Source organism: Martes martes (assembly GCF_963455335.1).
Source record: "Martes martes genome assembly, chromosome: 3".
NCBI lineage: Eukaryota > Metazoa > Chordata > Mammalia > Carnivora > Mustelidae > Martes > Martes martes.
The window spans coordinates 123,450,959-123,465,995 of record NC_137890.1 but is presented as its reverse complement, the minus strand read 5'-3'; positions in this window follow the sequence as shown (position 1 = coordinate 123,465,995).

Genomic DNA, 15,037 nt, shown 5'->3' with positions numbered 1-15,037 from the left:
GGTCCCAGACACAGCTTTCACTGCCACTCTACACTTGGACCGAATGTTTGCCTACCCTAGCCCTCTAGCAGGTCCTGCACATGTCTATCCCCACCAGTATTCCCAGCTCGGTGCGAGATTCTGCGGAGCAGCTGGGAGATGCCCCTTCCTTCGGGCTCAGAGAGTGGCTGGCAGGAACCCCACCCCCTCGTCCTGCTACTCCTACTCCGCACAGGTGCCCCCACTGAGCTGCTGCCGCGGCCACAGTTCCCGTCTGGAAAATCGAAGCTATCGCTGTCCTCGCTCCGGCTGCCGCCGCCGCTGCCGCTGCCGCTGTAACCGGATGAGTGGACCACTGTGAAAGGGAGGTAGGGCAGGACACGCCCCTGAGTGAGGCACGGAGCCCGGAGGGAGGAAAGGGGAGGGAGGAGGGAGATCAGGCGCCGGACCAGCCAAAGTCCACCGCCCAAGATGCCAGGCGGTTCCTGGAAGAGTCTTTGGACCGCCGGAATCGGCGCCTGGGAACGCGGCCGACTCGTGATTGGAACACGATTAAAGGGGGAAAGGCAACCTTGTTCCTTCCACCTCCTTCCTTCCTTACCTCCCCAGCCCTCCCAATTCCCCGCCCCTTAATCCTCCAGCGTTTCCAGGAGGCCCCAGGGGAGCCCAGTGGGAGCCCAAGTACGAGGAAGTGTTGGTGTTTTGCAGGCATCGGACCCAGAAGCTGACTCCGAGGAAATGAGGATGCTCAGGGAAAGGGGGGATTATTTTTCTGGGATGTGACTGTGGATCGTTGGTTCCTACGATTCCTGGGACTGCCCGCTAATACTGCCCAGCTCCTGTGGGCGGTCAGCAAATATTAATGGAACTGGATTTCCCCGAAATGAGCAAATGAAGTCACCCATCTAGTTTATGATTTTAACCAAATTCATGGACATGGGAGAGTGGGTAAAGATGGTACATGGAGGGAGGATGTAAAACACAGTTCTTTGGATTAGGGCTCCCTTGCCTTGCAGGGGCATGTAGCAAGGTGGACTTCAGGGCCTCAGGGGGCTTCCTTCCAAGCCAGTCCTGCATGTCATGGGTAGTTTCTCTTCTTTTCATGAATGACTGACCATATCTTTCTTCTTTCCCCACTCAATCTGAAAAGGCTACCAATGCTCCCCTTCCTACCAACACCCTAGATCTTGTGGGTAAGGATTTCTCCTCTCTGAAAAGCTTTTCTTTCTCCAGACCTAGGGATGCTCCAGATCTGGCTTGTCTCAGCTAGTTAGACTGAGAATAACATCAAGTTTCCATTGGACCTTTTCCAAACCTAGTGGTTAAATGTAGGTGATTTTGCAGGAAAGAACAGCAGGCTGATAACACTTTCTTAATGCTCAGGGGTCTCCTCTCTGGTGAGAAACAAAAGCAGACTGGGAACTATCCAGTTCCCTGGGACAGCAGGACAATCCAGACATATCCTTACAGAATGCCAGCAATGAGGGTAATTGAGAAGAGCTAGAGAGGAAGCAAGCAGTGACTTTACAGTGCTGCCCTGTGGCAGACACACACAGAGGACTTACGCAGTAAGTGTAAGTCTTCTTACAGTAATCTTACAGATTACTGCCCAGAAGATGTTCTCAGAGCTAAGCATATAAGGTGTATCAAGCATTCGCTATGTATTGATCCCTTTATTTATTTTCTTGAAAGTAGGCTCCATATCCAACATGGGGCTTGAATTCACACCCTTGAGATCAGCATGCTCTATCTACTAGCACTGATCAGATTATGGTTTTTTTAAAAATATTTTTTTAATTTATTTGATAGAGAGAGTGCACATGTGCATGGCGGGGGGCGAGGGGAGAGAAGGGGCAAAGGAAGAGGGATAGAATCTCAAGCAGACTCTGTGCTAAGCCAGATGCAGCGTTGGATCTTATGATTCCTGAGATCATGACCCAAGATGAAATCAAGAGTTGGACACTTAAGCAACTAAGCCACCCAGGCACCCCAGCATTCATCACTTTAAATTAAGAGTTTTGTTTACAGGCACCTGGGTGGCTCAGTGGGTTGAGCCTCTGCCTTCGGCTCAGGTCATGATCTCAGGGTCCTAGGATTGAGGCGTGCATCAGGCTCTCTGCTCAGTGGGGAGACCACTTCCCCCTCTCTCTCTGCCTGCCTCTCTGCCTACTTGTGACCTCTCTCTCTCTCTCTCTGTCAAATAAATAAATAAAATCTTAAAAAAAAAAAAAAGAGTTGGTTTATCCTCACAACAGACTTATCGTGGGGCGTCTTCTCCTACTTTAAAGATGGAGAAACTCTGAGAAGTTGAGTATCATACCCAAGGTGCACAGTCACTGGGTGCCAGAGCTGGGGTACAGATCCATTTAGTTTGGCTCCAGAGTGGGGCACACTCTCAGCCAAATCACCAGACTGTCTTCCACCTGTATCAGCTGAATCCTATCAGTGCCAGGATTTAGGTTCATAATAGAGATGCAGGGACCAGAGCAGAATGTTCTCTAAACACTCCTCTAACAGCACCAGGACTTGCACACAGGAGGAGGAAATACTCTAATTCAAAAATTCCAAATTTCCCAGCTTAGTTTGCATGACTAAGAACATGGCCTTTGTGGGGCGCCTGGGTGGCTCAGTCGGTTAAGCGGCTCCCTTCGGCTTAGTTCATAATCCCTGGGTTCTGGGATCGAGCCCTGCATCGGGCTCCCTGCTCAGTGGAGAGCCTGCTTCTCCCTCTCCCTCTGCCTGCCACTCTGCCTGCTTGTGCTCTCTCTATCTCTCTGTTAAATAAATAAATAAAATCTTAAAAAAAAAAAAAAAGAATATGGCCTTGGCACTGAAAATACAACTATGAACAAAACAAAGACTCTGCCTTCATGGAGCTTACATTATGGTGGGGAGACAGCCAATACACAAATAAAAAAATAAATATACAGAATAAGAGAACATTGGTAATAAGTGCTGTGAAGAAAAACAAAACTTGGCAAAGAATTAGATAAAGGGATAAGGCAGTGGCAAGATCTTTCTGAGGAGGGGACATCTGAGCAGAGATCTGATGGAAATGAGGGATGAGTTATGTTGATATCTGGGAAAAAGAGCATAACAGGTAGAGGAAGCAAGTGCCAGAGTTGAGGGATGCAATGGATTTGGAGTATTTAAGAAATAGGAGGAAGACCACCTAGGAGACACTGACTCAAGCACAAAATATTGGTAGTTTGGAGATGTAGGCTGCTAAGGAAATAGTGGTGATCAAGAATTAAATTTTCAAAGACAATTAGCACAGTGCCTTCTACATAGAAAGTACTCAATAAATGTTAGCTGTTGTATTACTTTTATATTATCATTGTTATCATCCTAAAGTGATAGTGTACGGAAGCCTCACTGCACATGATCACATCTCTGTTAACTTGAGTGGAACATCAGTGAAGATGGTCAAAGTGGTGTGTGTGCTGGAACTGGCTTGCAAGGGCTCACAGAGCTTATTTTAGCCTCTCTTTCCAATTCCATGTTCTGTGGCATTATGCAGTTTGCAGTCATCCATGATGGGAGTATTTACATGATAGATATAAAAAATGCTACAAATCAGGATTTTTTTTTCCACATTGCTTGCTGTTAAACATTTACCAACATTCAGTGAATACAATTCAATTGTTCATCGACTTATGAATGGATAAATAAAATGTGGTATATCCATAAAGTGGAACATTATTTGGCCATAAACAAAGGAAGGATACATGCACTGTATAGGTCACAACTTGGAGGAACCTTGAGAACTTTAAGTAAAGTGAAAGAAGTCACTCACAAAGGACCACATTTTGTATGATTTCATTTATATGAAATGTCCACAATAGACAAATCCAAGGAGACAGAAAGTAGACTACTGGTTCCCAGGAGATGAGGGGAGAGGAGAAAGAGGAAGCAGATGACCACTAATAGGTACAGAGTTTCTTTTTGAGATAATGAAAATAATGTTCTAAAATTAATTGTGGTACTGGTTATACAGTTCTGTGGCTACACTAAAATCCATTGAATTGTACACTTTAAACAGATGAATTGCATGGTATGTGAATTATATCTCAATAAAGCTATTATGAAACAACAACAAAAAAACTATTTACCAGGACAAGACTGGTCATAATACAGCAGCAATGTTGTACATGGAAGTAAGAAAAGCACTGAGCATCCTCAAAGAAGGGAGAGAACAGCCCTGGTCTGCTTGGAAACAGGTTTCATAATTAGCCATTTCTTTAACCCCATCTTCCATGTATTTGTTATAAAAGCAGTTGTTAGCATTTATTGTGTTCCAGGCTCTTAGAGGAAAAAGAGACTAAGACAAACCCTCTGCCTTTGATTGAGTATCTCACAGTCTACAGCACCAAGAGCAGTGGGAGTAGAGAATACTGGGTAGGGTGGAAAAATGAATTGAGCATTTGCGGCTTGGTCTTGAATTGGCTCCAACATTTTCCCTGGCTTGGTTTATGAGGTTACTGAAGGAGTCAATGGTTGAGGAAGAAAGTAAGAAGGTGACAGGGAATACTCATAAGATAGTCCAGAGGGCTGTGATGGAGGGCTATCAATGGAGAGCTATATTATACACAAATAATAAGATGTATGTTGATGTGGCCTCAATTGCCATTTCCTCTTCATTTTCAATTTGTAGAATGGTATGTGTATTAGTCATGGTGCCAAGAGAAAACAGAGCAAACTCAAAATAATTTCAAGAGGGTTAATTTATAAGGAGACTGATTACAAAGGTGGAATATAGGTAAACCACTGGGATAGGGAAGACACTTGGGACTTAAGGCAAGAGAGAAATCATTAGCTCCAGACCTGATGGGAGGCAGAAGGGGAAGGTAACCAGGACTGGAAAGGACAGAGACTTATATAGTAACAACTGCATTCAGAGGAGTAGTGACAGCCTATCAAAAGACATCAACAGCTCAAGTTGACCTCAAAGGAGGAATATCAGAAATAAATACTTTGAACTCATTCTCCCTCCCTCCTATCATGACTAGACCCAATTAGAAGCTAGAATGTTAGAACAAGCTGGAGCTTGTTCATAGAATCCATTTGGGTCATCCTTCCCAGGTAGAGAGTAGCAGGGACAGAGAAGGATCTGTATAAACTATGGAGGGACAAATGGAAAATATTTGGCCCAATATGGAATCTTGAAGATGTCCCCTTATGAAATAATGGATGCTATAGCTCTAAACAATTTTCTGCAATTCTGCCCTCTTCTCTGCATAATTCTGCTAATTCCACCAAAACTGTCTGTAATAGATTCTATAACATTTGTAGTCAACAGAACCCTACTGTAGGACACTAACCCTGAAAAGTTATGCTATTGTGATGATAAATCAATCAGCTCAAGGAAGAAGCTCTACAGACTCCCACTCTATCTACCCCCTCTCCTCTCCAAGACAGAACTATTGCCCCAGTAGCCTCTCATGGGAAAATGGAGAAGATAAAAGGGCCTTCCCACTTACAGTTTTTAAGAATAAGGTCTTCCTTTTTTTATTTTAAAGATTTATTTTTTATTTTTTTTTAAGATTTTATTTGTTTATTTGACAGACAGAGATCACAGTAGGCAGAGGCAGGCAGAGAGAGAGAGGGAGAAGCAGGCTCCCTGCTGAGCAGACAGCCTGATATGGGGCTCGATCCCAGGACCCTGAGATCATGACCCAAGCTGAAGGCAGAGGCTTTAACCCACTGAGCCACCCAGGCGCCCCAGGTCTTCCTTTTTGATGCAAGTATTCATTACTTTATTTATTTATTACTTTATTACTGCCATTGTCAATTAGAATTTATTGATTGATCACTCTTCCTGTCAAAGCACTGGTTCACATGCAAGATAATTTCTGTTATTCCAAAGGAGGCCCATTACATTTTAGCACGAGATGAAGCTTTAGAGATCATCTAATAATCTACTTTCACTTTGCACACGTGGAAACTGAGATCTAGAGCAGACATTTAACTCCTCCAATGTCATCTGCTAAGCACAACCTCTGATCTGCTCTCGGTTCCATCCCACCCTTACCAACAATCCAAACTTGAAATCAGTATCTTGAAGCCCAATGAATTTCTGTCTCCTAAGCTTGTCTCCTAATTATTCCATCTCCTAAAACGGACTTTCACTATGTGAGCAATAGGCATCATCAAATAGGTTGATGCAATTTTCAAAATGAAACATTGACTTCAAAAAAATTTAAATGGACGTATTACTTTTTAGGAAATAGAGGTCCATGGGATCAAATTTTTAAAAAAGGGTTATTCCAATTCCAAAAAGATTAAAGTTCTCAAAACTGTAAGTTTCACACAGATATTTATATTTACCCTTAGAGGAATTTAATACTGGAATTTGTCCATGGTGTATGCCTAATCCAAAACCTGAGGAGTTGAGTTATTTGGGGTTTTCCAAGAAACAGAACCAATAAAACCAAAAAGTATTATATCCATATACATACATACAAACATACATTTATTATAAGAGACTGGCTCACATGATTACGGAGGCTATGATATGCTGCCAGCAAATGGCAAATCCAGGAAAGCCTGTAGTATAAGGCAAAAGAATAATATAAATCCCAGTCCCAGGGCAGGAGAAGATGAGATGAGGTGTTCCGGCTCAAGTGATAAGGCAGGAAAAAGGGCTGACTTCCCTTTTGTTCTATTTAGGCCTTCAATGGAATGAATGGGTGGTATCTAATCACATTGGAGAGGGCAATATACTAGTCCTCAAATTCAAATGTTAATCTTATCTAGAAATACCCTCACAGACACCCAAAACAATGTTTAATCTGGGTACCCTGCTGTCTACTCAAGTTGACACATAAAATTAACCAATGTAGGTACATGACCTGGTTTTAAATTTTGTAAGCACTTTCTTCCCCCATTCTATTTGTGTAGAATCTTAACATGTGCCTATATTTAAGTCATTATTCCCTATCCTAGTAGTGATTTTATCTTAATCCAGTACACTTTTGTAACCCACAGTAACTCACAATAGAATAATAAATTTATAAAGTAACTGCGTAGGTGAATAAATGCCACACGGGGTAAATTAGATTAGCATAAAGGTGAAAGTTACTTTCTCCTTCATATAAAAAGTGCTGCTGCCACACTGCTCTTCTATACAAAGGCTTATCAAGCTTGCATCATACTGGTTAATGTCCCATTGGCCAAAACCAGTCATATAGCCAAATGGAGAGTCAGGTAGAGGAATGACAAGAATATGAATACTCACAGGTATGGTTTATTGGGAGCCACTGATTTAACAGTTAACCACGCAAGCTCCCTCCTAAATCCCCAACCCACATTTCCAACAGCTACAAAACATTTGCTCCTATAAGCCTCACAGACACCTCAAATTTATCATTCCCAAGATCACTCTCATTCTTCCCCATCTTAAACAGTGAACCTGAGGATTACTTTACCTCAGAAATTTCTTTTTGAATCCAGCTTCTCTTCTCCAAACCCACTTGACTTAATTCAAGTCTTAATTACTTGTCCATTCTCTAACAAACAGTGTCATTCTCCACATAACCAGTATAATAATAGCATAGCCTTTCCTATAAACTGTTATTTCTAGGATTAAGTCCTTGGCAAAGATGTACAGTGGGTTGAATGGGAACCCTCCAAAAATTATACTCTCCCAGCATCTGTGAATGTGATCTCATTTGGTAAGAGGGTCTTTGCAGGTGTAATTGAGGATCTCAAGGTGGGTCTAAATCCCATGACACTTTTCCTTCTAAGATAGAGAGGAGAAGACTGGGACACATAGAGAAAAGAAGGCAATGTGAAGACAGAAGTAGAGGTTGGAGTAATGAATCTACAAGCCAAGGAACACCAAGGATTGCTAGAAACCCACCACAAGCTAGGAAAGAAGCATGAAATGACTTCTCCCTCAGAGCATCCAGAAAAAAATCAACTTTCCCAACACCTTGAATTTGGAGTTCTGATCTCTGGAACTATCAGAGAATGAGTTTCTGCTGTCTTAATCCACCAGGTTTGTGGTAATTTGTTACAAGAGCCCTGAGAAGCTAATGGAAGATCCTTTATCACTGCATCTCTGTTTTCCATCTCTCTTCTTTGCCTTATCTTCTGCTACTCCCTGCTGTATATTCTCCATGCATACGGATCCCTTATCCCTTCTGGGATTTCTCCTGAAATGCTCTTCTCCCCTCTCCTGCCTCTCAAACTTCTGTTTTTCCATTAAGACCTATTTGAAATGTCAATCCTCTATGAAGTTTTATCTGTTTTCATATTATGAAACTGTTCTGTCTTCCAGTGTGATCTATCCTCCTGGTTCCACATATTTTGGTCAGATATCTGCTATAAATCATGTAATATTTGTTCAACCCAACATGGTGTATTTAATTCTCTGTTTAAAAAAAATTTACATTAAAGCACATTTCCTTGCTTTTTTATCTTTTTCTTTCAATTTAGAAATTGAAACAACTCTGATCAATAAGCCTACCTGTATTCATAATTATATTAAAGAATAATAAGTACGTAGCAGGCAAATTTTTTTAAATTTCAAAGATACCCAGGTGAACATCATGACCAATGAAGGTAGAAAAATAAGCTTCATATGATAAACCAAACAAGTATTGTATGATATTACTCATATGTGGAATCTAAAAAAGTCAAACATGTACAAAAAAAGAGAGAGAGAGAATATGTGTAAAATAGCAGTTACCAGGGGAAGCAAGATGGGGGATAAGATCGATGGTGTTTAAGGGTATAAACTTGTAACAAGTACTAAAATAGCCACAGAGATGTAATGCAAAATTTATTGAACATAGACAGTAATATTGTACTACAAGTAAGTAACATTGGGACGCCTGGGTGGCTCAGTTGGTTAAGCAGCTGCCTTCGGCTCAGGTCATGATCCCAGCGTCCTGGGATCGAGTCCCACATCGGGCTCCTTGCTTGGCGGGGAGCCTGCTTCTCCCTCTGCCTCTGCTCGCTCTCTCTCTCTCCCTCTCTCTCTCTCTGACAAATAAATAAATAAATAAAATCTAAAAAAACAACAAAAAAAAAAACAAGTAAGTAACATGATAAATATCACTACAACCACAACCATATTATGGTATGATATGATATCAAAGTAACATGATGTATCCCTTTAATTTACACAATGTTGATGTCAAATTTACCCAATAAAAGATAAGAAAAGAGAAAAATACACTACAATATTATGCCATAAGTGTTTTAGATATTGTTTTCTTCTTAAAAATAGATATTTTATCTCAGAAGAAAAATTAGCAATAATTAAAGTATCTTGCTGAAGAACGATTTGTTGATAAAATAAGTTGATTGGCTTTTAACTATTTCAAACTATTTTCTCTAATTTGGAAACTCAAATGTAGTTGAACATGGACAGATTGAATATTTTTAAAATACCTTGAATCTTTATAAGGTAACTTTCCTACAAATATCTTAAACTATCAAAGGCTGAGTTAGATATTGAGGATACAAAATAATGTAAGGACATCCCTTTCCTCAAAGAAAGTTTGCAGTCTAGCTAAGGAGACAGAATATTTATACTAAAGTACAAATAACAACATAAGATACCACTGATTGAGTATAACAAACAACGAAATCTGTATAAGAAATCACAAATACTCTTAAGTGCCATATGATACTGTTTATATTCAATAATAATCCATAAATAGTATTAATATTCAAAGTGTAGATCTATTAATAATCAGAACAAAAGGCGGAAAAAATTGGGGGAAAATTCCACAATGAATAATTCAGTTTTTATTTAAAGAACTAATATAAAAGGAGGGTCCAAACAAAATTCAGCAATACCTTAAAAGGATCGTACACCATCCATGATCAAGTTGATTTATCTATCCCAGGGATGCAACCAATATCCACAAACTAGTCAATGTGATAGATCACATTAACAAAATACAGAATAAAAATCATACAATCATCTCAATAGATACAAGAAAAAGCACTTAACAGAATTCAACATCCATTAATGACAAAAACTCTCAACAAAGTAGGGATAGAGGGAATGCACCTCAACGTAACAAAGGCCATCTGTGACAAGTCCACAGCTAACATCATTCTCAGTGGTGAAAACCTAAAAGCTTTTCCTCTAAGATTAGGAATAAGACAAGGATGCCCACTCTCACACTTTGATTCAACATGGTATTTTGGAAGTCCTAACTAGAGCAATTAGGCAAGAAAATGAAATAAAATGCATCCAAATTGGAAAGGAAGAAGAAAAACTGTCACTATTTGCAGATACAATAATATTATATAGAAAACCCTAAATACTCCATCAAAAAACTGTTAGAACTAATACATTTAATAAAGTTGCAGGATACAAAGTCAATACACAAAAACCTGCTGCATTTATACACACTGGTATAATGAATTATTAGAAAGAGAAATTAAGAAAACAATTGCATTTCAATTGCATCAAAAAGAATAAAATAACTAGGAATAAATTTAACTAAGTAGGTGAAAGACCTATATATTGAAAATTACAAGGGGCGCCTGGGTGGCTCAGTGGGTTAAGACTCCGCGTTTGGCTCAGGTCATGATCTCAGGATCCTGGGATGGAGCCCTGCATCGGGCTCTCTGCTCAGCAGGGAGCCTGCTTCCCCTTCTCTCTCTGTCTGCCTCTCTGCCTACTTGTGATCTCTCTGTCAAATAAATACATAAAATCTTTTTTTAAAAAAAGAGAAAAGAAAACTACAAGATATTAATGAAAAAAATTGAAGATACAAAAAAATGCAAAGACAGTCCATGCTCAAGAACTGAAAGAATCGGGGCACCTGGGTGGCTCAGTGGGTTAAGCCTCTGCCTTAGGCTCAGGTCATGATCTCAGGGTCCTGGGATCGAGCTCCACATCAAGCTCCACATGGGGCTCTCTTCTCAGCAATCTCTATCAAAATTCCAATGGCATTTCCACAGAAATAGGACTAATAAATAATCCTAAAATTTGTATGGAATCACAAAAGACCCCGAATAGCCAAAGCAATCTTGAGAAAGAAAAACAAAGCTGGAGGCATCATGTTCCCTGATTTCAAACTATATTGCAAAGCTACCATAATTTAAAAAGTATGGTATTGGCATAAAATAAGTCAAGCAGAGAGAGTCAATTATCATATAGTTTCACTTGATTATGGAGCATAAGGAATAACACGGAGGACACTGGGAGATGGAGAACAGAAGTGAGTTGGGGGAAATCAGAGGGAGACAAACCATGAGAGGCTGTGGCCTCTGAGAAACAAACTGAGGGTTTTAGAAGGGAGGGGTGTGGGGGGTTGGGTGAGCCTGGTGGTGGGTATTAAGGAGGGCACGTATTGCAAGGAGCACTGGGTGAGGTACATAAACAATGAATTTTGGAACACACACACACACACACACACACACACACACAAATTAAATTAAATTAAATTTTAAAAAAAACACCAGACATATAGATCAATAGAACAAAATAGAGAGCTGAGAAATAAACCCATGTTTATACGGTCAATTAATTTGCGACAAATGAACGAAGAATACACTGGGGGGAAGGACAGTCTCTTTGATAAATGACATTGGGAAAACTGGAAAGCCACATATAAAAGAATGAAACTTGGAAACTGTCTTACACCATTCACAAAAATTAACTAAAAATGGATTAAAGATTTGAATGTAAAACCTGAAACCATAAAACTCCTAGAAGAAAACATAGATGGTAAGCTCCCTGACATAGGTCTTGGTGATGATTTTTTCTTATCTGATATGAAAAGCAAAAGCAAGAAAAGTGAAAATAAACTAGTGTGACTATATCAGACTAAAGAATTTCTGCACAGCAAAGGAAATCATCAATAAAATGAAAAAGCAACTTACAGAGTGGGAGACAATATCTGCAATCATATAACCAATAAGGGGCTAATAATCAAAATTTATATTATATAAATATATATACATATAAATTATATTATAGAATTCATATCACCAAACAGCAAAACAAAACAAAACAACCCCACAAAAAATCCAATATTTAAAAATGGGCAGAAGATATTTTTCTGAAGACCTACATATGGCCAACAGGTACATGAAAAGGTGTTCAACTTCATTAATTAATGAATTAATTAATTCATTAATTAATGAATTAATCATTAATCTTGCAAACCAAGACCACAATTAGATATCATCTCACACCTGTTAGAATGGCGGCTAACAACAAGAAATAACAAATGTTGACAGGGATGTGAAGAAAAGAGAACTCTTCTGCACTGTTGGTGGGAATGTAAATTAGTGCAGCCACTATGGAAAACAGTAAGGAGATTCCTTAAAAAAATTAAAAACAGAACCGCCATGGAGCACCTGTGTGACTCAGTCAGTTAAATGTCTGACTTTGGCTCAAGTCATGATCTCAGGGTCTTAGAATCGAGCCTCCTGTTCTTCTCCACGCTCAGTGGGGAGCCTTCTTGCCCTCTCCCCTACTCTTAGCCCCTCCCCACCACTTGTAGGTACTTCCCCTTTAATCTGAGTCCCAGAATGAGAAGACACTTTGAACAGAGCTAAAGCTGGCCACAGGATACATGCCCCATAAATGAGCAATAAAAGTTTTGGTGTTGTAAGTCTGTAAGATTTTCTTATTATAGCAGAGTTGACTAATACAGAAACACTACCTAGATGTAGGGTGCTGCTCTATAACCCTGTCTTTAGCATCAGATAATGGGTGGCATGGAAATTGTTATGTAGAGATAGAAAAATGGTGATCCTTATTATGTAGGGATCAGGTATTAGGTGAATGAAATTGCCACCTGCAATTATTTGAATGACAGGTAATAAACTTAATAAATTTATGGCTTTGGGTGAAGAGAAACAAATGGTTGTACAAATAAAATACACTTGAAAATGAGAGATCTGGTCTAATATCCCAAATTTTATAAATAGTGCCCTTTTCTGCATCCCTTCCTGTGCCATCTTAGTGCCTGTCATCAGCTTTTGTGCCCTCATGCAACACCCCACCCCCATGGTGGTGCCCACTCCCACCTGCCTCTACTACCATAATATACTGTGCTTAAATGAGTCTCCACTTTGTGGAGAATGAGGAATTCAGGCTAAAGAATTGCATGAAATTGTGATTTTGAACTCACAAGTTGATGATAATGATCACTGAGGGAAAAATATAGAGAAGAAAATTTGATTCTTAATTCTTCCCCATGTTAATATTTTAGAAGAATGTGATGATGAGGGAGAATAAGCAAATACTCTGAAAATCATGCTGTATTATCTACAACTTCCTGTGGGACACAAGGATTCAATTTAAAAAATAACTCTTCTTGAAAACTAAATAGTATGTTGTTTTCCACAAGAACCACTGACTAGAGGTTTTCATCTGGAAAGTACTTCACTCACTAGTATAAAAAATTTAAGGGGGGGTACCTGGGTGGCTCAGTGGGTTAAAGCCTCTGCCTTCAGCTCAGGTCATGGTCCCAGGGTCCTGGGATCGAGCCCCACGTCAGGCTCTCTGCTCGGCGGGGAGCCTGCTTTCCCCCCTCTCTCTCTGCCTGCCTCTCTGCCTACTTGTGATCTCTGTCTGTCAAATAAATAAATAAAATCTTAAAAAAAAAATTTAAGGGGCACCTGGGTGGCTCAGTGGGTTAAGTGTCTGCCTTCAGCTAAGGTCATGATCTCAGGGTCCTGGGATCAAGTGCTGCTTGGGATCATGCCCTGCATCAGGCTCTCCGATCAGCAGGGAGCCTGCTTCCCGCCCCTCCTCTGCCTGCCTCTTTGCCTACTTGTGATCTCTGTCTGTCAAATAAATAAAAAAAATCTTTTAAAAAGTTTAAGAACACAGCAACTAACAATGTTTCCTGCTTTCTGAAGAGTTCCCTCTGTTCCTTTTGAAACACACAAGTAATTGCCTAGTTAACTGATCTCACATTTTTACTTTAATTAAATGACACAACACTTAATTCCTCCAGATCCCTATCAAGATGTATTTTAGAATTGTCTATGGTCAAAGCGGTAAGTCTTATATAATCATCCCACTGTCTGTAATACTTTTCAAATATATTTTTATTGATATGTAATCAGCATAACAATTCCTTTCTACCAAAGTTTCCCAGTTCCTGTTAATGGTCTATAAAACAAAGATACTACTTCTTCCAGATTTCATAAACATAGCAATCTGTTCTCTGATTAATGTGAACCTTTTTTCTATTGAATCTTTAATTCAAGTTTAGGAGACAACAGACTTCAGTAACTTGACAACCTTAGATGGTTGTAAAGTTCACTATTCTTTCCTTTGCTCTGTTAAAGTACCCCAAATTTAGGTTGGAGAGTACCTAGAGAGTAATCCCTTGGAGATTCCTGTTATTGTAAGAAGGCGTGTTGCACACAGTCCCTGTTTCAGTTAGGGTTCGACCAGGGATGCAGAACCACTGTAAGAGATGTGAATAAGGGAGTTACCAAAGAAGACCTTACACAATTTGGGGAGAAGCTGAGAAACACAGGTTCAGAAGTGAGCACCTAAAGGATCAAAGTCACTAAGACCACAAAGGAGATCTGGTGAAGCCTATGGAAGGTTGTTGGTTGGGCATTTGGTGACGGGTCTAAAGTTACTGTAGGGCAGACAGGAAGGAGAGCTGGGAGCAAAGTAGGCAGAGTAAGGACAAACCTGTGAGAACAAACTGGTACCATTTTGTCTGTTTCTCATTCCAAACCTTTATTATGTGGTTGGCCCCAGATTCAAACTGAAAGAGATCTGGTATAAGTTGGAGAAGCTGAGGGCCCAGCTGCTGCCCCACCACATGAAGGCTCCTATCAACAGATTAGTGACAAGTCTGAGTTGCACCCGGGGCCCCGCACTGATCTTACAAATGTTAAGGCCTTTGTCTAACTCCACTGCTCTCTAAACCTTAGGCAGATTTCTCATGTGACGAGTCCTAACCAGGAACCATACGGAGAAGAGAAGTCTGGCAAACACAGTTGACACAAGGTAAATTACACAGTGCCCAGAAGTCCCTTCATGTAAATTGACCCTAAGATGGATTTAAGCCTCTCAGAGATCACATATATTCATTCAATAATAAAGCCT